We start from the raw sequence: 20,885 nt of genomic DNA, 5'->3' as shown, positions 1-20,885 counted from the left end.
GAGAGAGAGAGAGAGAGAGGGAAGCAGGCTCCCTGCCGAGCAGAGAGCCCGATGCGGGGCTCGATCCCAAGACCCTGAGATCATGACCTGAGCCGAAGGCAGCGGCTTAACCCACTGAGCCACCCAGGCGCCCAGAAATATATAATTTTTAATTAAATTTAAATAGGTTTAGTTAATGAAGGGATTCTAAGGAACTGGTGGGAAGACTTCTTGAAAGCATAGTGATATCCCTAACTTAATACACGGAATAACACCGTTCACTAACCTTTTCAGGAACAACCCACCCAGCCATAGATGGCTATCTGAGGCATTCTGGTAGGTTACAGACAGTAAACGTCAGACACTGCCTGTTCTCCTGTGGGCGGCACACCATGTGACTCATTCCAGCGTTTGCAGTACAGATGCAACATACGTCAAACTGTCCCATACTGAAACATTCTTTTCAGCTGGTTCAAAGTTTCTCCAGAGGCACAGTGTGCGCCTGACAAGCACCTCATGTGTGTGGGGATGAATTTCAGGGGGATGCAATGGGTTCTAACAGCAAGCCTCTCTCGTAGGAATTTATCCCATTCTTGCAAAGGCCATCTTTCTATTCTTTCTGGCATTTTTTATATATTTGACATGTGTCTTGGACCCGTCAGCTTGCTCTCACAAAATACCACCGACTGGCTTATACACAACAGAAACTTGTTTCTCACAGCCCTGGAGGCTGGAAGTCCAAGTTAGGGTTGGGCGAGGGCCCTCTTGAGTATCAGACTTTTCAATGTGTCCTCACCTAGCAGGAAGGGCTGGGGCGCTCTGTGGGTGTCTTTTATAAAATCACCAGTCCTGTTCAGAAAGGGCTCCACCCTCATGGCCTAATCACCTCCCAATGGCCCTACCTCCTAATTCCATCACATCCGGCTATTAGGATTTCACCATGTGAATTTTAAGGAGTCACACTACGATCATGTCAAGTGGTGCCCCTGACTTTTCCCATTTTAGGTTTTATCTGCCTTTCTCCTCACTGCAAACATAAATGATCAGGAGCATGATTATTACACAAATCTTCCTTATCACTAGTCTTTTAAAACGAAGTGTATTAATTTGAAAAATTATATCATGTTTGCATAAAATTAGTTCTCACTAGGCTGCAATTTTAGGAGGAAGAGACACCCAATAAAAATAATTCTTAGGAGACAAAACATATAAACAGGCAATATTTATATCATGGGCTTCTATAACATGCAAAATATTACCATACAGTCCAATGACTGCGTGTCGTAGAGGAACACTGATGCGGGTTTTACAGGTCTTCTTGAGGTATGCCCATCAGACACTGCTCTTTGACCCATTCATTCCAGAAATGTTTATCGAGTGTCTTCCACATGTATGTGTTATATTGGGCACCATATGGCAAACGGTTCCTATAATTTGTTGGAAAAGATTTACTTAAGATAAACTATAATTTATCACTGTGATTGTGTCAATAAAGAAATAAATTATAACGTGGGTTTCATTCATTTATTGAACAGATATCTATCTGACACACCTCTATGGGCTAGAAATCACGCTACGTCCTGAGGACCCGAAGACTTTTTACTAAAGCTGATAATCCTTATTTGAGGATACTTACCCGGGGTGGGTGAACAACAACGGTGAAGGGCAATGCGGGATGGCAACTCGGCTTTCACCTTAACCTCCTTCTGGCGAGCCTTCTCGTGCCCCCAGCAGCTGGGAGGCTAAACGCCTTGTGTTCCCGGAATCCCTGGCAGCGGCTGTTCCGAGGGCCTGTGCGCGGCGCTCACGCCAGACGTGAAGGCGGACGTGAGGAGGAAGCCACCTTCCCGCTGCTTCACCAGTTTTCCGTCAGCAAGTTCCTCCTGAGGAGGTTGGTTTCGCTGTAGCGCTCTCTCCGTGACCAGCCACTGGTTTCCCCGGAGCGGAGAGGCAGACGTGGTGGCGGTGGCGAGCAGCAGCTTCCTGAGCCCAAGATCAAAGTCTCGTTCCCCCCGTGCGGCGGATTCTCCGTCTTCCGGATTGTGGCCCCGGAAGCGGCTTCCATGATGGGCCGGTTTGGCGCTGTGACTCTCAGAGCTGTCCTGGAAGGACGATTCCGTGGGCTCCGGTCACCAGACCTTCCAGCCACTTTGGAACCCATTCTCTGACACTCATTCTGCTTTAAAGAGGCCGGTGTCGCCTCGGACAACAAAACACGGACTTGAAAACAAAGACGCGGGAAACGCCCTGCCTCGTGGGAAGCCGTGAGGGGGAGCAGGTAAGCTCAGGCCTTAGGCTTCTGTGTGATGAGAGTCTTGGGAGGCAGATGGAAGTCGGCTGGGTCTGCTTCGCCAGGCTGGGTTGTTTCCCGTGTCCTTCAAGCACTGGAGGGAACTTTGCAAGTTTTAGGCTCGGGAGTGATACGGGGGTGAGACCCTGGAAAACAGAAGTAATACTTTGTTTATCTTTGTGTCGTCAGTGTCTGGTACCGTGCTTGGGGGTGTACCAGCCCTTAAAAAGGATGAGATGCAAAATTAGGAGATTAGTGATCTAGGAAGATTTATCTGGCTTTGGCGGCTGGCTAAGGAGAGAGGGGAGGCAGAGAGCCCCTGGCCTGACCCAGGCATAAGGAAGAGCCAGGGGGAGTGTGCAAAGGGTTTGAAGGAGAGCTCACCGGGCATTAGGGTATCAGTATCAGTCAGGTTCAACAAGAGAGGCAGAACCCACAGGTCGGACGTATTAAGAGATTTGGTGCAAGGAGTTGGTTTACAGCTTCCGATTACAGGAGCTGGCGAAGTGAGACTGAAATCCATAGAGAAGTCCTGGGCATTGGTGACACTGTGGTCCGCAGGCAGAATTCCTTTTCGAGAAACCTCTGAGCTGCTCCTTAAGGCATTTCAGCTGATTGAATTGGGTGCCCCCAGATTTGGGGGGCTCGCCTCCCTTAGTTACCGCCAATGATTATGGCCTTTAACTACCTTTGCAAACACCTGCACAGCAACTCCTGTTTCTGCTCAAGCCTAGAGAAGCTGGTGTATCAAAAAGACCGTCACAGGGGCACCTGGGTGGCTCAGTGGGTTGAAGCCTCTGCCTTCAGCTCTGGTCATGATCCCAGGTTCTGGGATCAAGCCCCACATTGGGCTCTCTGAGAGGCAGGGAGCCTGCTTCCCTTCCTCTCTCTCTGCCTCTCTCTCTGCCTACTTGTGATATCTTTTTTTCTCTCTCTCTCTCTGTCAAATAAATAAATAAAATCTTAAAAAAAAAAAAAAAAAGTCACAGTGGCCAACCACCAGCAAATGAGAGCAAAGGGTAGGGAGTCCGGTGAAGCAGGTCCATCTACTCCTCCCGATGTTCGGTGTGCAGATCTGAAATACAGCTCACTCAAGGAGGAGCTCTGTGGGAATGGTAGAGGTGGTTTACAGCAGAATTTACTGATAAGCGGAATAACTTCTGTCTTAAAATTGTGGTAGCCCTCTAGCTTATTAATCAAACTGAGACAATGCTGAGAATAGAAAGGGGGTTCTTCTAATAATTATGTCAGGACCATGAACAAAACACAGGGCGGTCCCAAACAAAGCAGATACATGGTCCCCTCACTCAGCCTGAGATGCTTTGGGTCCCCCCCCCCCCTTGGTCTTTCAAGTTTTTAAATTCCAGCTACTTAACATACAGTGCAGTATGAGTTTCAGGTGTAGAAAGTGAGTCATCACTTACAAGAGCCGGAGCTCATCACAATAGCCGTCCTTAAATGCTTTGGGTCCTCCTTTTCACTCGCTTTTCAAGGTTTCTGCAGGGCACGTGGACCTACCGATACCTTCTGCCCACTGTTCATGTCACAGTGGGAGACGAGGAGTGCCATTAAACACAGAGCTTTGTTAGTTTCCTAAAATTTACACGGAGCAATTTTACTAGTATTGGAAAATACTTCTAGAAAGCAAGAATTTTTGTCATTGACTGAACCAGTTTGCAAGTGAAAGGATTATCTTTCAATAAACATTAAACAGATAAAAATGGTGAACAGTTAATGACCTCTCACCAAGTGATAAAGTGACATTGAGAAGAAAGAGGCAGCAGGGTAGAACATTTAGGAGTTCGACTTTGGCATGAGACTGCTGTGGTTCATATACCAATTCCTTTTGTTAATTCTGTGAATTGGGACAAGGTGCTCGGTCTCTCTAAGCCTCAGTTTCCCTATCTTTGAGATAAGGACAAAAATAAAGCTTGTGTCGTGGGAACGTTTAAGGATTAAATGAAACAATGCATGTTGAAATTGTTTGGCATGGTGCCTGGCACACAATAAATTTTCCATAACCATGATTTATTATCATCGTAATATAGCTACGCAATCTTTGAACCAAAATATCAAGTAAGATTTTTTTCAGGCAACATAATAAAATATTACCCATATATTTAGTTTTATGATTATTACTATTTGCTAGGGTTTTATTTCTGCTTAATAGCATGTCCATTCCGATTATATTATCCTGATGGCAGCACCAAACTGAATCTGGAAATATCTGTCCATATGACAAACCTCTCCCAGAGTAATGTTAAGCATCATCCACATCTTCAAAACCTTTTCCATAAATGTGGCTCTTCTCCATGAAGTGTAATTATTGAAAACAGCTATGTTTTTGAGATTTCTGCTACGAGGAAAACTAACGAAGGCATAGGACTGTTCAACCTAACTAGAAATGATAGGGAATAGAAGAGCTTTCCCGCTATGCTTTGTAGTTTATGAGACTGTCTCTAAATAATTCATTAGTTCTAAAGTGACATAAAAATCAATTAATTTTAATGGTGGATAACAGATTATGGTATTTAATAGTTCATCTGCTTTCATGAGGCAGAGTGAATTAGACAACACAGTGCAAATCTAATAAGAGTTCGGAGCTCTCATTTGACTGTTGGTCAAATGGAGAAATGATGAGCAGATCAAGAATTAGAAACGAGAGCATTCTATACCAGTTGCATATATAGTTTATACATAGAATTAAGTTAAGAGCTTTAAGGAACATAAAACGTGTGCTGCATTCCCCTTTAGCGTGCTCTTAAAACTTAGTCATTAACACTACTTGTGTAATCTATTAAAGAAATAAGATACCAATGTATGCCTTCCTCTCTCATCTTTTTTTTCTAAGTATGAGAATAACTTAGATATGTTGTCATTAAAAAGTTTTCAAAAATGGCTGTTTGCAAATAATTGAAAGAGTACCGGCCTCTCGGGTTCCGTTTGTCTTTGTGGTAGTAAAAAGAGCCTATTTGCTCTAACAAATCATTTTTATCATTATGAAACAAGCCAATTTTAACTCAGAAAAGTAGCCACTTCTTGATCAGATTTAGCCAGTTGAGACTTTGGGCTAATGACTCCCTCCCCCCACATAGAGAACTCCAGGTACAGCCCAGTCTCCATCCCCCAGTGGAGGAAAATGTACAAAGGTAGCCTCACTAGCAACTTTCATTTTAAAATGCTGTTAAATGATTTCTTTGGAATATCTGCGGCTCTACAGTAAAGGAATCACGAGGTCACAGTTGCCTGGTTTCTATTGATTCTCCTAGCTAATAAAGAGTTAAACAGTGAAGTGCGGTCTTTTATTTTTATTATTTTTTTTCTTTTTAAAGGCATTTTGAAGGTGCTGGAGAGGGAAGGCCCAGTTCTAAGTGGTCATGTGGCTACCGCCATTCATCTTGGTAGTGACTATCTGTCAAAAGTGGCAAGAGTCCCTGTTAACAGCCCTGACCTGAGCGGTAATGAAGGGAGAGTGCACGGCAAAGTGTCCATTATCAGCAGGTCGGGAGCAGTAAATTGGAGCAGTTTGCTTCAATCTGGCTGCAAGTTGAAATGGAAGATAGGTGGGGATCAGCAAGAGGCAATTTTATCCTATGATCATTTTTGTCAGATCGCATCAGAGTGGCAACTTAGTTCGATGCATGATTTCAATTAACCAACTCTGGCCGTAATGCTTCCACTGCCGGGGAAGCTCTTTTCCGAGCCTGGGTTCCTGGTTATTTCTTATTTAAATCCACGTGAGCACACACAGGTGGGAGAAGCTGCGGTTTTAGTAAAAAGGAAGTGACACGTGTGGAGAGAGCAACTGGCTGCCCCAAACCTGGCGTCTGTCCAGCAGGCAGCAGGCCAGCCCTGCCCCGGGGGCTCCAAGCGTTACCTGGCTTATCTGTAAATTTCCCCACTCTGAAATCTGTGTCTGATGACCTTCAACTCTGGATTTTAAATATGTCGAACTTACACGTTGTTGACTCTTTGACAAAAGAATTAGCCTTTTGGATGATGGTTTGAGGGAGGGTTAGGTCACCAAATTCTGTACTTAGGCTAAGTCACGTGAAGCTGCTCAGAAGCACTAGAAAATGAGTGTGAGGCTGAAGCCTGAAGCTTAACTCTTAGATCCCTGAGCAGTAATGACCCGAAGACAAGTGAGTAGTTGTTTCAGTAATTGTACAAAATATAATGCATACATGTGATGGCAAGGCTATCTCTGGTCTCACAGAACTTACACCCAGGGAGAACGAAGATCTATACAAATGGCTGTACGAAAAGTGGGGAGTGCCACAAAGGGGAAATAGACGTCCTGTAGAAATTTAGAGAAAGATAACTTTTGGGTGGGGGAAATCAGGGCAAACATGAAAGAGATAAACATTTAAACCAGGTCCTGGTACATGGTAGGATATTTCCAGGTGAAACTGGAGAGTGGCTGTATTTAGTTTTCTATAGCTGCCTAATAAATTGCCATATATTTAGCTGCTTACAACATCCCTGACTTAATAGCTCACAGTTTCGTTGGGTCAGGAGCTAGGTTAGCTGGGTCCTTTGCTCAGGATCTCAGGGACCTGAAATCAAGGAGTTAGCTAGGACTGCAGTCACTGTGGCTTGGTTTCCTCCTCAGAACTCATGAGATTGTTGGCAGAATTGAGTTCCTTGCAGTTGTAGGACTAATTCTCCATAGATTAGTGGCTGCCAGCTTCGGTGGGTGGGTGGGGGGGTGTCATTCTCAGCTCCTACAGGCTACTTGTCATTTCCTGCCACATGACTCCCTCTACAACATGAAGTTTTTTCCTTCAAGATCAGCAAAATGGCAGGGGCACCTGGGTGGCTCAGTTGGTTGAGCGTATGACTCTTGAACTCAGCTTAGGTCTTGATCTCAGGGTCATGAGTTCAAGCCCTGTTTTGGGCTCCATGCTAGGCAAGGAGTCTACTTAAAAAAAAAATCAAGATGGAGCTTCCTGATTTTAAGAAGAGCCCAGTCCCCCTTAAGTACTTACCTGATTAGGTGACCCCTACCCAGACTGATGAATCACTTACCTCTACCTCAGAAACCAGTAATATATTATATATTAGTTAGTTGAATTTAAATTTTAAAAAAATGAAAAAAAAAGAAGGTACAGTCAAAAGACTATGCTATAAAAAAAAGAAAAGACTATGCTATAAAGTTAAAACAGATTCACAGTCCCATTAACAGTTCACAAGAGTTTTCTTTCCTCCACATTGTCTCCACCATTTGTTACCTCCTTTTAGTAATAGTCCTTGTAGTAGGCATAAGATGGTATCTCACTGTGGTTTTTACTCACCTTTCCCTAAAGATTGGTGATGTTGATCACCTTTTTTTGTGTGTCTGTTGGCCATTCGTATATCTACCTTAAAAAATGTCTATTTGGGGGTCACTTGGGAGGCTCTGTCAGTTGAGTATCCAACTCTTGATCTCAGCTCAGCTCTTGATCTGAGGTGGTGAGTTCAAAGTCAGTGTTGGGCTCTGCCATAGGCATGGAGCTTACTTACAGGGAAAAAAGAAGTTTGGGGGGCACTTGGGTGGCTCAGTTTAAGCATCAGACTCTTGATTTTGGCTCAGGTCATAATTTCCCAGTTGTGAGATTAGAGCCCTGCAACAGGCTGGTGCTGACTGGAACAGGCTCAAGATTCTCTCTGCTCCTCTCTCACCTTCGCTGGTGTGCATGCACACTCTCGTGCTAAAAATAAATAAGTAAGTAAGTAAATATGTATATGTATATATATTTATATGTGTATACACATAAATATATGTGTATACATAGAAATATGTATATATATATACATATGTCTAGTCAGGTCCCATTTTTAATCAGATTGGTTTTTGCTATTGAGTTTTATAATTTCTCTATGTATTTTGGATTTTGACCCCCTATCAGATACATGGTTTGCAAATATTTTTTCCCATTCCCTAGGTTGTGCTTTTCATTTTGTTGATCATTTCTTTTTCTGTGCTCTAGCTTTTTAGTTTAATGTAGTTCCACTGGTTTGTTTTTACTTTTGTTGCTTTTTGTTGCTTTTGCTTTAGATGTCCTATCCAAAAAATGATCAACAAAAAGGTTTTTTTGTCTTCTATGAGTTTTATGGTTTCCGGTCTTACACTTAAGTCTTTAATCTACTCTGAACTAGTTTTTGTGAGTAGTGTGAGATAGATTCTAGAGTCATTCTTTTACATATTGATTATCCAGTTTTCCTGGTGCCATTTATTAAAGAGAATGTCTTTTCTCCATTGAGTATTCTTGGTCCTTTATCAAATATTTTAAGTCTGTGACTTCAAATATATAGTGTTTGCTAAATGCTGCTTATCAGTTATATGTATATGTTATAAATTTATATTATATATGCAAATAATTTGGAAAAATTTTTAAATGACAACTGGGATTGTTGAAGAAATACAAGATAGCTAGCTTTCATAAGAAAAGTTTAAAATAATTGATCCATTTAGTCATAAAAGCTTATAGTGGAAGGTAATATAAGTGCTGTCCCACTCAACTTTTTAACTGATGAGTGTTCTTACAACACCCTCAGTGTAAGATCATTCTGCCTTTGCTTGGACAATTCTAGAGACTGACAGACCACTAGATTTTTAGACAGGCTCTTGAAGTTAATTATTAGTAAGTCTTTCACCTCATATGAAGATATGCCTTTCTTATGATTTGGCTCCTCTGTTCATACCCTGGTATTGGAACAATGCCCAAGAAATCTAAAGATCTGCCACATGACAGCTGACCAAGGGAAGTTGTGGGATTTTTGTGAGTAATGCATTACTAAGGATCTTCCATAATCAAAATTGATGAAAACTGAGATTGATATAGGGTGGTGATTATTTTTCTTTACTGGCTAAAGCTTCCATGGAGGGAAGGACAATTCAGTAGCCCTCAGCTTTGAACTTAGACAATTTTTTATTAAATTTGAATTATGGAGAGTTTACTTTGGAGAGTAAGGAGAGCTTTTTCACTTAAAAAGGGAGAGAAATGTATTTAAGAAAATTTTCATGTCTCCAAGGATTCTCTTCCCAAGCATAGGGGAACAGTTAGAGGTATCATATTATTCTCCCAAAGGAGTCCAAGATACCACCATCTCCAGAGATCAATAGGAACAAGAAAATGAACTGTCTTGAATGATTTAAAGATTTGTGTATCCTGATGCTGAGAAGTGGACACACAGATTCTTTAGCACTGATGGCATTCTGACTTTGCTTCTCAAGCCAAGGTTTCTTAAATGTACCTCTGTGACTACACTTAACTATTTCTGTTGATAGATATGACATATCTAACAAAATATATGTTTAAAACATACATGGGCAGATGTAAGTACCATTGCATGTTTCAATATATTTATGTGTGTATTAAATATGTAATATCAGATATCCCAAAGCCATTCATTTACTTTGTTTAAACCTTCAACTTTGGATGGGGGCCAATCACTGTTTTCTTAATTTCTCTTTCTGCTGCTTGATTATTCATATATAGCAGTGCAATGAATTTCTGTACATTGATTTTATATCCTGCTACCTTACTGAATTCATTTATCAGTTCTAGTAGTTTTTTGCTGGAGTCTTTGGGGTGTTCTATATATAGTGTCACAGCATCTGCAAATAGTGAAGGTTTTACATCTTCCTTATTAATTTGTATGCCTTTGATTGCTTTTTGTTGTGTAATTGCTGTAGCTAGGAGTCTAGTACTGTGTTGAATACAAGTGGTGAAAGTGGACATCCATGTCTTGTTCCTGACCTTAATGGAAAAGCTCTCTGTTTTTCCCCATTGAGGATGATGTTTGCTGTGGGTTTTTCATATAGGACCTTTAATGCTGATGTATGTTCCCTGTAGACCTACTTTGCACAGGGTTTTATATTGAATGGATGTTGTACTTTGTCAACACTTCTTCTATTATCTGTTGAAATGATCATGTGATTTTTATCCTTTCTCTTACTGATATGACATATCACATTGATTTATTGGCAAATATTGAACCACTCCTGCCTCCTGGGGATAAATCCCACTTGATTGTGGTGAATGATTTTGTTAATGTATTGTTGGGTTCAACTTACTAGTATTTTGTTGAGGATTTTTCATCTATGTTCATCAGAGATCTTGGCCTGTAGTTCTCATTTTTTGTGATGTCTTTATCTGGTTTTGGTATCAAGGTGATGATGTCCTGATAGAACGAATACAGAAATTTTCCTCCCTCTCCCATTTTTTGGGAAAGTTTGACAAGAATAGGTATTAACTCCTCCTCAAAGGTAGAATTTGGTAGAATTTGCTTATGAAGCTATCTGGTTCTGGACTTTAATTTGTTGGGAATTTTTTGATTATCGATTCAGTTTCATTGCTGGTTAATAGGCCTATTTCTTCCTGCTTCAGTTTTGATAGGCTTTATGTCTCCAGGAATTTAACCCTTTATTCTAGGTTGTTCAGTTTGTTGGCATGTACTTTTTTATAATATTCTCTTCTAATCATTTGTATTTCTGTGGTATCAGCTGTTACTTCTCCTCTTTCATTCCTGATTTTGTTTGAGTCCCCTTCTTCCCTTCCTTCCTACTTCTCCCTCTCTCCCCTTTTTATGAGTTTGGCTAGGGGTTTATCAATTTCGGTAATTTTTTTCCAAGAACCAGCTGCTGGTTTCAATGATCTGTTACATTGTTTTTTTCAGTTTCTATATATTTATTTCTTCTCTAATCTTTATTATTTCCTTCCTCCTCCTGTTCTTGAGTTTGGTTTGTTCTTCTTTTTCTAGCTCCTCTAAGTATAAGGTTAGGTTGTTTATTGAATATTTTTCTTGTTCTTGAGGTAGACCTGTATGGTTATAAACTTTCCTCCTTGAACTGCTTTTGCTGTATCCCAAAGACTTTAGACCATTGTGTTTTCATTTTCATTTCTATGTAATTTTTCATTTCTTCTTTGCTTTCTTTGGTTGACCCATTCATTGTTTAGTAGCATATTATTTAACCTCCCTGATTGTGATCTCTTCAGATTTTTTCTTGGATTCATTTCTAGGTTCAAAGTCTTACGGTCAGAGAAGATGCATGGTGTGACTTCAATCTTCTTGATTTTTGAGACTTGTTTTGTGGCCTATGCGATCTATTCTGGGGAATGTTCCATGTGAACTTGAAAACAATATGTAATCTGCTGTTTTAGGGTAGACTGTTCCTTGTTTTGTTTTTTTACTTAACTTGACAGTGAGCACACAGTTGGGAGGTGGGGAGGAGAAGGCAGCATAGGAGAGGGAGAAATAGGCTTTCCACAGAGTAGGAAGCCTGACATAGGGATGGATCCCAGGACCCTGAGATCATGACCCAGCCAAAGGCAGCTGCTTAACTGATGGAGCCACTCAGTACCCCAGGGTGGGAATGTTCTGAATTATACCTGTTAAATCCATCTGGTTCAGTATGTCATTCAAAGCTACTGTTTCCTTACTGATTTTATGTTGCGCTGATCTGTCCCTTGATGTAAGTCAGGCATTAAAACCCCCTACTGTTACTGTATTATTATCAGTTACTTTCCTTTCCTTTTGTTAATAGCTATTTTATGTATTTCGGTGCATAAATATTTACAACTGTATCTCCCTGTTGGATTGTCCCCTTAATGATTAGATAGTGTTCTTCTTTGTCTTTTGTTATAGTCTTTGCTTTAAAGTCCATTTTGTCTGATATAAGTATTGCTATTCTGGCTTTGTTTTGATATCCATTGCATGATAAATGTTTCTCTATCTGCTCACTTAAAAATCTGCATATGTCTTTAGGTCTGAAATGAGTCTTATACAAGGCTTATGGATGGGTTTTTTTTTTTTAATCCATTCTGTCATCCTATGTCTTTTGGAGCATTTAGTCCATTTGCATTCAAAATCATTATTGATAGTTGTGTATTTACTGCTATTTTGGTACTTGTGGTTGTTTCCACTACTCTTCCAGAGTGCTAATTTGTTCCTTAGCTTCCTCTAGCCTGCTATTTATTCCGTCTGGTGTGTTTTTAATTTCATTTGTTGTGGTCTTCACCTCCGATTGGTTATCTTTTAAGGATTTCACTGATGTCCTCCATTCTTTTCTTAAGTCCAGTGAGTATCTTTATGATCATTACTTTAGTGCTCGCTTCGGCAGCACATATACTAAAATTGATCATTACTTTAAAGATTTTATTTATTTAGAGAGAGAGAGTGAGAATGAGCCCAAGCAGGGGAGGGGCAAGGAGAGAGGGAGAGGATCCCAAGCAGGCTCTGTGCAAAGCACAGGATCTTGATTTCATGACCCTGAGATCATGACCTGAGCAGAAATCAAGAGTTAGCTGCTTAAGCTGAGCCATGCAGGCATCCCTGATCATTACTTTAAATTCTCTATCTGGCATATTCTATTTGCTTTGCTTCAATTTCTTGCTGTGGTTTTGTCCCGTTCTCTCATATAGGATATATTCCTCTGTCTCCTCATTTTGTCTAATTTTGTGTCTGTTTCTGTGTTAGAGAAGTCAGCTATGTCTCCCACTCTCGAAAGTTAATGGCTTTAAAAAGAGATCCTCTAATGCCCAGCAATGCAGTGTTCCCTGTTCACCAGAACCTGGAGCTTTAGGTACTGTCTTCTTTGAGGGTTGCATGTGTTCTGCTGTTGTGTCCTGGCTGCTTTCTCCTTTAGTCCAGTCATCTGCAGAGGCATTGCCTGTCGTGGGAAGTGTTTGGTCCCCAGCCAGAATGGGGTGCACATTTTTAACAAGGTACAGCTCATGCTTCTGCATGGTTCACCACCACTGCTACCACTGCCTCAGGGACCAAAACCCTGCAAAGCACTCAGGTTGGGAGATGCGGTGTTGGCAAGGTTTGCAGTGGTATTCTCGGGGGACTTGCAGGGCCAAGACTGAGGCAGACGTGACTGGGAGAAGCTGTTCTGCCAAAGTGTGGGGGCGGGGCTTGGAGTAAGCGGTTAGGTAGTGAATGCCCTCCCTCCCTCACTGGGCTCTTTCCTGCAGGTGACCATGTTTATGCTGAGGGATGGAGGAGGGAGATGGCTTATGCCAGCTCCTTTGTTCATAGAAAAGTCCCTCCATGATCCCTGCCTCTGCCCTGGTGGGACATGCTCCAGAATGAGTAAACCACTCTCTTTCTCATATGCCCCAGGCTGTTCTCCAACTGCTGCTTCTCTGCTGTATCTCCACAGGCTGTTTGTCATGGTATCTCTCTCAGGATGGGGACTCAGCTTCCTGCGTCCTTCAGGCTTTCCCAGAGCCGGTCCTGCTGATTTTTAAAGTTCTAGGCCATAAAGAACTGGTTTTAAGAACTCATGAAATTTGGCCCCTCTTTCTTTCAAAGCCAAATGTTGAGAGGATTCATTTTCCCACATGAACTCCATATTGGGATAGTCTGTTTCTCTTCCTTCTCCATGTCTCTGGCTTCACCAGCCCCCATGGATGGCCACGGTCTGTTTAATTCCCCACTGTCTCCACCCTTCCTCTCTCTTCACTGTGGCTTTTTCTCTCCCTTTTATTGTGGAGATTGTTGTGCCAGTCTTAGGGTTGGTTTCTAGGTTATCGACACTGATGTGAATGTTACCTAGTTGTATCTGCAGGATGAGGTGAGTTTACAGTCCTCCTATTCTGCTGCCTTCTCAGGCTCTTCTATGACTGATAAAACTTTTAAGATCAACTAAAACCCCAACTCCATCTTTTTGAATTTTTTTAACAGGTCACAAGGCCACTGATTTTCCAAAGGGCACTTCTACCTCTGAAAAATTTCTTCAGTTTTTCTATACACTGAAAATCCTCAGCAGTGGACAGGTTTATGTACAGGCATAAACTGATTTGTCTGAAAAATTATGAGGCAATTACTGGACTGAGAGAGAAGTGAAATGTTTCCTTGTGTCTGAATCCCTCTCATAGGAAGACAGGAAAAAAGGCTATGAAATTGTTCCTCTAACATGAAAGCTATCTATGTCAAAATATTACGTTTTCAAAATTATTATTATTTAAGTTTCTCAGTCCAAAGGCATGTACAGAATGGGAGTAAAGGGGTCAAGACGAAATGTGCTCAAGACCTCCTGGTAGCTGGTTTCCTTGGCTCTCAAGAGTTGCTCCCCTGATAGAAGGTTAAATACCAGGTTCATATCTTCAGAGTCTTCACAAATAATTAGTAAGCTGTGAAAAAATGATGAGGGAACTCCTACCTTCCTCAGTAGTTAACCTTGACCTGGATCCTTTCTGAATTACCCAACAAATACAAAGCTAAGGAAATAATGTTTATATTGGCCTCAGGTATAATGAATTAGAGGTCCTCAAATGTCAACATTATGAAAAGAGATGAACATTTCGTGTAAAAATTGGGGTTTTTAAGGTGTGAGGAAACAGCTTTTAAGATGGTATATCCAAGGTAGAAAAGATGGGGAAAAAAATCATTGAATTTCTGAACTCTTAATGATACATAGTTAGTAGGGCAAAGAGATTATAAGTATTATCCTAATATATGGGAAGAAACAGGTCACAAGATAGAAAAATGCACAAAGGACATACCCAAAGAAGTTACAAAAGATATACAAGTGACTAAAAAGGAAGATAGAGGCTATATTTTAATAATCAAGTAGGTGAAAATTAAAATTATAAGTCTGTTTGTCATACAACAAACTGGAAAAGAAAATGTATTCTTATTCATTGTTTTATAAGTGTAAAAATAGAGTCATAAATTTATATACTTTTATATATATATAATTTGGAAATATAGAGAGAAAAATTTAAGATATGTATACTTTTTGGCTCAGCAAGAAAGCAATGAAAGGTGTAACCAAAGGTAAGGCTATAAACATATTCTTAGAAGATTTACATAGTATTACACAAATTTGTATAAAATCTAAAGACTGAAATGGTTTACGGAATTGTGGTACACTTAAATTTATTATACTCTGCGATCGATTAAAATGATGTAGAAACATCTGTTATTCACATAACTAGAAACTCTAAGTCAGGTAAGATGAATGAAATCCTGATATGTTAACACAAACATCAAAAATATCATTAATGGGGTGCCCAGGTAGCTCAATTGGGTAAGTGTCTGACTCTTGATTTCCACTTAGGTCATGATCTCAGGGTCATGTATTAGAGCCCCACATCGGGCTCCAGCACTGGGCTTGGAAACCTGCTTAAGATTTTCTCTCTCTACCCCTACCCCTCCTCCTTCTGTGTCTTAAAACAAAACAAAACAAAATGAAACAAAACAAAACAAAAAACAGGATTAACAAGAAAAGCAAGAAGTATAAAAAAGGTACATAAACCTAGAATCAATTGTATACATTTAAAAGCACAAAGCTACACTATATATTTTATGGATGCATACACATATAGTAAAAGAATTAAAATACAAGTGGAAAATCTACACTTAAAGGAAGTAAGGGAGGTTACAAAGATTGGGGAAAGCTAAATAAGTGCCTTCAGCCCTATCTGTGATGTCATTCTGAAGCAGTCTAAGCTAATATAACAAAATATCAATACTTGTTAAACCTGGATAATGTATACTTTTCTACTGACAATATTATTCCATTTTAAAATATATTAGCAACATAATAAAAAGTTATAAAAATGAATCTTTAACATAGAAAAATATTTCAAATATATTAGTTATCCAATCAATAAGCAAGGTATAAAACATTTGCAACATACAATGCTATTAAAATTTTTTTATATTTGCATTTTCACATAGCTAAAACTTAAAACCATAGGTTTCAAAGTAAAACATAGTTAACCATAGTGATGAATGGCTGAAGGACAGATCATGTGAACTTTTTTTTCCTAAATCTGTATTTTCTGGTCTTTATACAATGAGTTTGTAATAGAAATACTCTTATTTTGGTATCAGTCTTCATTTTATATCAGTATTTATGCTTACTGATTTTAATCTGAAATGAAATTTGCATTCTTGGCATCTGCTAGAAACTTTGAGAAAGTTCCCACCTGATCCTTCAAGAATGACAAAATGGGGGCGCCTGGGTGGCTCAATGTGTTAAGCCATTGCCTTCGGCTCAGGTCCTGGTCTCGGGGTCCTGGGATCGAGTCCCACATCAGGCTCTCTGCTCAGCGGGGAGCCTGCTTCCCTTCCTCTCTCTCTGCCTGCCTCTCTGCCTACTTGTGATCTCTCTCTGTCAAATAAATAAATAAAATCTTTAAAAAAAAATGACAAAATGAAGAGGCCTCTGCCAAGGACAAAACTGTGTCTGTGAACTTCTTGTTGCTTGACGTTTACGTGTCTCACCCTAACTTTCAGTGGTCATTTTTTTTTTTAAGTTTCTGTTTAAATTCCAGGTAGTTAACATACAGTGTAATACGAATTTCAGGCACGCAATGTAGTCATTTATCACTTCTGCACAACACCCAGCACTCATCATAGCAAGTGCCCTCCTTAATCCCCATCACCAATTTCATGCATCCCCACTTCCACCTCTCCTCCAGTAACCATCAGTTTTGTTCTCTGAAGGGTCTGATTCTTAGTCTCTCTCTCTCTCCCTCTCTTCAAGTCCCCTCCTTTGCTCTTTGTTTTGTTTCTTAAATTCTGCATGTGAGTGAAATCATATGGTATTTGTCTTTGTCAGCAGTTGTTGCTTAGCCTGGCTTTTGCAGAATATAGTTAGAGTTTAAATATTCCAGTATCAGATACCTTGCTCAGCCATTCTTGGAATTTTCCACATTGATGAAGAAGATCGCATGCAAAATAGCTCAGTAGAATAAGGAAGAAGCTTAGTTTTAAGGGCAGTTTGGTGACAAGGTAGGGGCTGAAGTTGGATCATAGTTAGCTGCTAAGTTATTGATAGTATCACTTTTTGTGGAAAATACTGAGGGGCTGCCCGCCTTTCTGCCTACTTGTGATCTCTCTCTCCCTGTCAAAGAGATAATATCTTAAAAAAGAAAAAAAAAAAAAAAGAAAATGCTGAGGGGGGAAAAATACAAGGGGTAGCCTGGAGAGAAATTTAAAGTCGGGTGGATTTTTTTTATCTGACCAACATGAGAATATGCTTGAGTGCTGATGGAAAGAGTCCTTTAGTGAGAGAGATTAAAAACACAATTTCTGGGGAGAGAGTAAAGGAGACTCTGACATTAAGGAATAACCAAACTCTTAGAGAATGAAAAGGGGAAAATGGGAACCAGAACACATCTGAACTCAGTGGTCTTTGAAAACAGGAGAAAGAGAGAGGCTAGAAACAGTGGTGGATTTTTCCATGGTGATGGAAAAGTATGGGAGTTCCCTTTTGGTGATTTCTGTTTTTGAAAGAAACTTAACACTTCATGCCTCTTATATTAACCACAAATATAGGATGAAGACATATTGCCCCCTTCGCTCTCTCTCTCTCTCTCTCTCTCACACACCCACACACACGTGCGCACACACATACATATAAACAGTCACACTCAGGGCACAGTCACACATGCATTCACAGATACTCAAGAAGAGGGGGTAATGACTAGTTTATTTTGTGAGGTATCAAAATAACAATCACCACAATGGAAATAACTGACTATACTGGGACTGAATTCCATTCCATTCCTCATGCTAAACACTTAATTAAAGTAATGTTTTTGCCTAAAATTAATTGCAAACAGGGCTTTAAAAGTCAACCAAAGAAATCAGGTTGATTATTTACTTCTGTCCCGATATATGACTAGAAGAGGATGAGCTGTGTAGCTAATGTGGAAAGTAAAACTTTTCTAGTTTTTTTTTTTTTTTTTTTTTTTGCTTTCTTTGAAATGATGTGCAAATCAGAACCAACTGAATTAAGCAGGCCATACATCGTACTTGAATACAATGATTAATGGTACCTACACAGTAATTTATGGGAAAATGCTATTGAGTTCAGATATTATCCTGACCATTTTTGCCACACACTATAGTTCAATATGTGTGTGAGATATCACCTTTTTAAAAATAAAAAACAAATTTACATTATCTATTTTTTTCCACATTATCAATCTCAGTAGGTAGACTCTTTTGACCATTTCCAGTACAAAACAGTAAGCCTCACCTTGGTTATGCCTGTAGGATAATGTTTCTTTACAGTATCATGTTTTATGGGATCCCAGTGGAAAGGAGAAAAAGGATGAAAAGTGTTTAAAATTAAGAAATTCACGCACTATTAGTATAGAATCATCATTCTTATTTTTAGTCTGCCCAATTCAAAACCCCAGGACTATATAAATATATGTGTGGATGTGTTTTGCATTATTAAAAAAAAAAACCTCAGTGGAAGTACAGAATTAAAAATAACTACAAGTAGTTTATGCACGGTTGCTTGTATCTGTACGGATTTTTAAAAACCCTTACTTGTGTTTCCTATTTGCTTTATGCCCTTTAAAGGACTGAGATTCATAATATACAAAGAAGTTTATGTGATATATAGAGCAGAGCCATAAACCATATTTTATGCATAACAGTGATTAAATGCACGCTTGATATATTTCACTAAGATGGAAACCATGTCGAAAGGCTTACATTTTGATAACTTTCCTTTTGGGGGGCATTTCTAAATTATTTAAGTTGAAGAATAAAATGACTTGTTTGTGAATTTACATGCTCTTTTTAATCATCTTTAGGTAATGCTGATATGGCAAAGACGCTAAATTACAGGCAGCAGTGGGAATCTACTGTATAAAAGGCACAGAATCATTTTGTATATGAGTCCATGAGGAATATTCTGTTCAAGGAGAGGAGACATAAGAAAATTACCTAACTCATGAACCACACATTAAGAGCGTAGTCAGCTGTTGTAAATGCGTATCCAACAACAAACCATTATGTATCTTTGGCTTAATTATATGCGCTTATTACACACCTGTACTGGGGAGTGGAGGCTGCTATTTTGCATTACTTGTGGTTTTCTCTATCAAAACAACATTAGCATTACGGAAGCTTATCAAGGTTACGAATGAGTTCTCTGGCTTGGGTTTGTAGTCCTTTTATTTTGTGCACAGCCCAAAGAAGATGAGGAGAACAAATTAGGAAATATTTTAATCATGTTAGCAAAGAATCTCTAAATTTAGAAATGGAATGAATTTATAGACATGGACAGACATCAGCAAAATTACTAAGCTTTTGTAAATCAGCCTGACGTTTAGGAAGAGTAAAAAAGTTAGATAAATTCAGCATTTAATTTTTTCCCCTAGAGTTCCATCTTAAAGGGTATTAATTATGGTGATGATGATGTTAGTGTTATTTACTAGTACCTCAAAATAAGGGGAAAATGTTAAACCACCAAATAGTTCATGATTTACACTTTCTGCAAGTCACATTAAATAAACAATCTAGGCAAAAGTGTTTTGTATGTTTAAGAGCATCTCCTAACCTAATGGAGGGTATTAAAACATTTACTATGAGGAAAGTGTAAATAAAAATATGTATGTATCAAAAACAGCCTCAAAAGATCATAAGTGGCTCTAAAAAGAAGAATTTTATGGAGTTCATTTATAAATGTCATCAAAACTTATTACTTTTACAAATCAGATTCCCCTACTGATTTCGATGTATGCTTATTTTAAAAGCATCAAAGTCATTAACCCAACCTTAAATTTCACCACTGTCTGTCCTTGACATAGTTTTTCCATCTCTTTGCTTGCTTTACTCCTGTCTTCTTCCCTTTCTAATGGGGAAAAAGTAAGCTTCCACTGAAGTAGATAACACATATCCTGATAAACATAATCCTGTTACTGTAATTAAAACAGAATCATTTTGGAGGAATAAATGACAAATGGTGCCTGGTGCCTACAGAAAATTAAAATTCTATTTGGGATTCCCATGGGGTCTAGGACCAATCCCACAGTTGAAGTTTGATAGTTTCTCAGGAAGACAACAGTTTAGTAAAATAAGGGGTTTGGATCCATGAAAAATATGATAATCATAGCAAAAGGAGAAATACTAAATAATGTTATTGATTTATAGTAGGCCCAAGAAAGGAGCAGATGGTTGTTTGGAAAAAACAGATAGTCATTTTAGTAGATGCCTCTTAATAGGAAACATGAATTTCATTTCTTACAACTGCAGAAAATCTACAAATAAATCTCTAGAAGTACCAACAAATTTCTAGAAATTGAAGTAATCCTCTGGTAATCTTTTTTCTTAAAGTTTAGATAAACAAAAATTTTCCGGGTCTTACATTGTATTTTAAGATTCTGTGGCCCCTTCTTTCACAAGAGCAGACACTAAAATAAATACAGTCACTTTTCCGCATCACACTGTAAGTTATAAACTAATTTGGCCTCATTTTATTAATATTTAGAGAGATTATTTTTCAACTCATTTTAAAAAAAATATTTTTGTTCAGTAATTATCACAACATTTTTCTGAGGGATTGCTTTCAGAATGAAACCATCTGATGTGACTAGAACAATGAGGTAATTTTTTAGAACTTAGATTACCTCCACAATGTCTATTACGTATTTTTGCAACTCAGCAAATTATTTCATTTCTCTCTTCCTAGTATGGAAATTTAATCTAGGTATTTATTTCATTTTCAGTAACCTATTTGAAGGAAGACTACCCTTCAGTATATACTATTACATTATGCATTCACAACTGATACTATAAATTATGCAATCTAACAAAAAATTATTAATGGTTTATGGGAAGGGGGGACACAACTGTGAAATCTCAAGTGCTAGCA

At 39.1% G+C, this 20,885-nt stretch overlaps 1 long non-coding RNA gene across 2 annotated transcripts in view; it reads left to right on the top strand.

The window, feature by feature from the left end:
- The first annotated feature begins 2,034 nt into the window (after window positions 1-2,034).
- Window positions 2,035-20,885, top strand: part of LOC309844859 — a 123,515-nt gene continuing 104,664 nt past the window's right edge. For both annotated transcript variants that reach the window (XR_014300935.1, XR_014300936.1), the window contains exon 1: window positions 2,035-2,257. This is a non-coding gene — a long non-coding RNA (uncharacterized lncRNA). The remainder of the gene's footprint in view (window positions 2,258-20,885) is intronic.

The sequence above is a fragment of the Mustela nivalis genome, assembly GCF_964662115.1.
Source record: "Mustela nivalis genome assembly, chromosome: 12".
In the NCBI taxonomy this organism is placed as follows: Eukaryota; Metazoa; Chordata; class Mammalia; order Carnivora; family Mustelidae; genus Mustela; species Mustela nivalis.
Note: the sequence above shows the minus strand (reverse complement) of the source record. Positions and strands in the feature narration are given on the sequence as shown.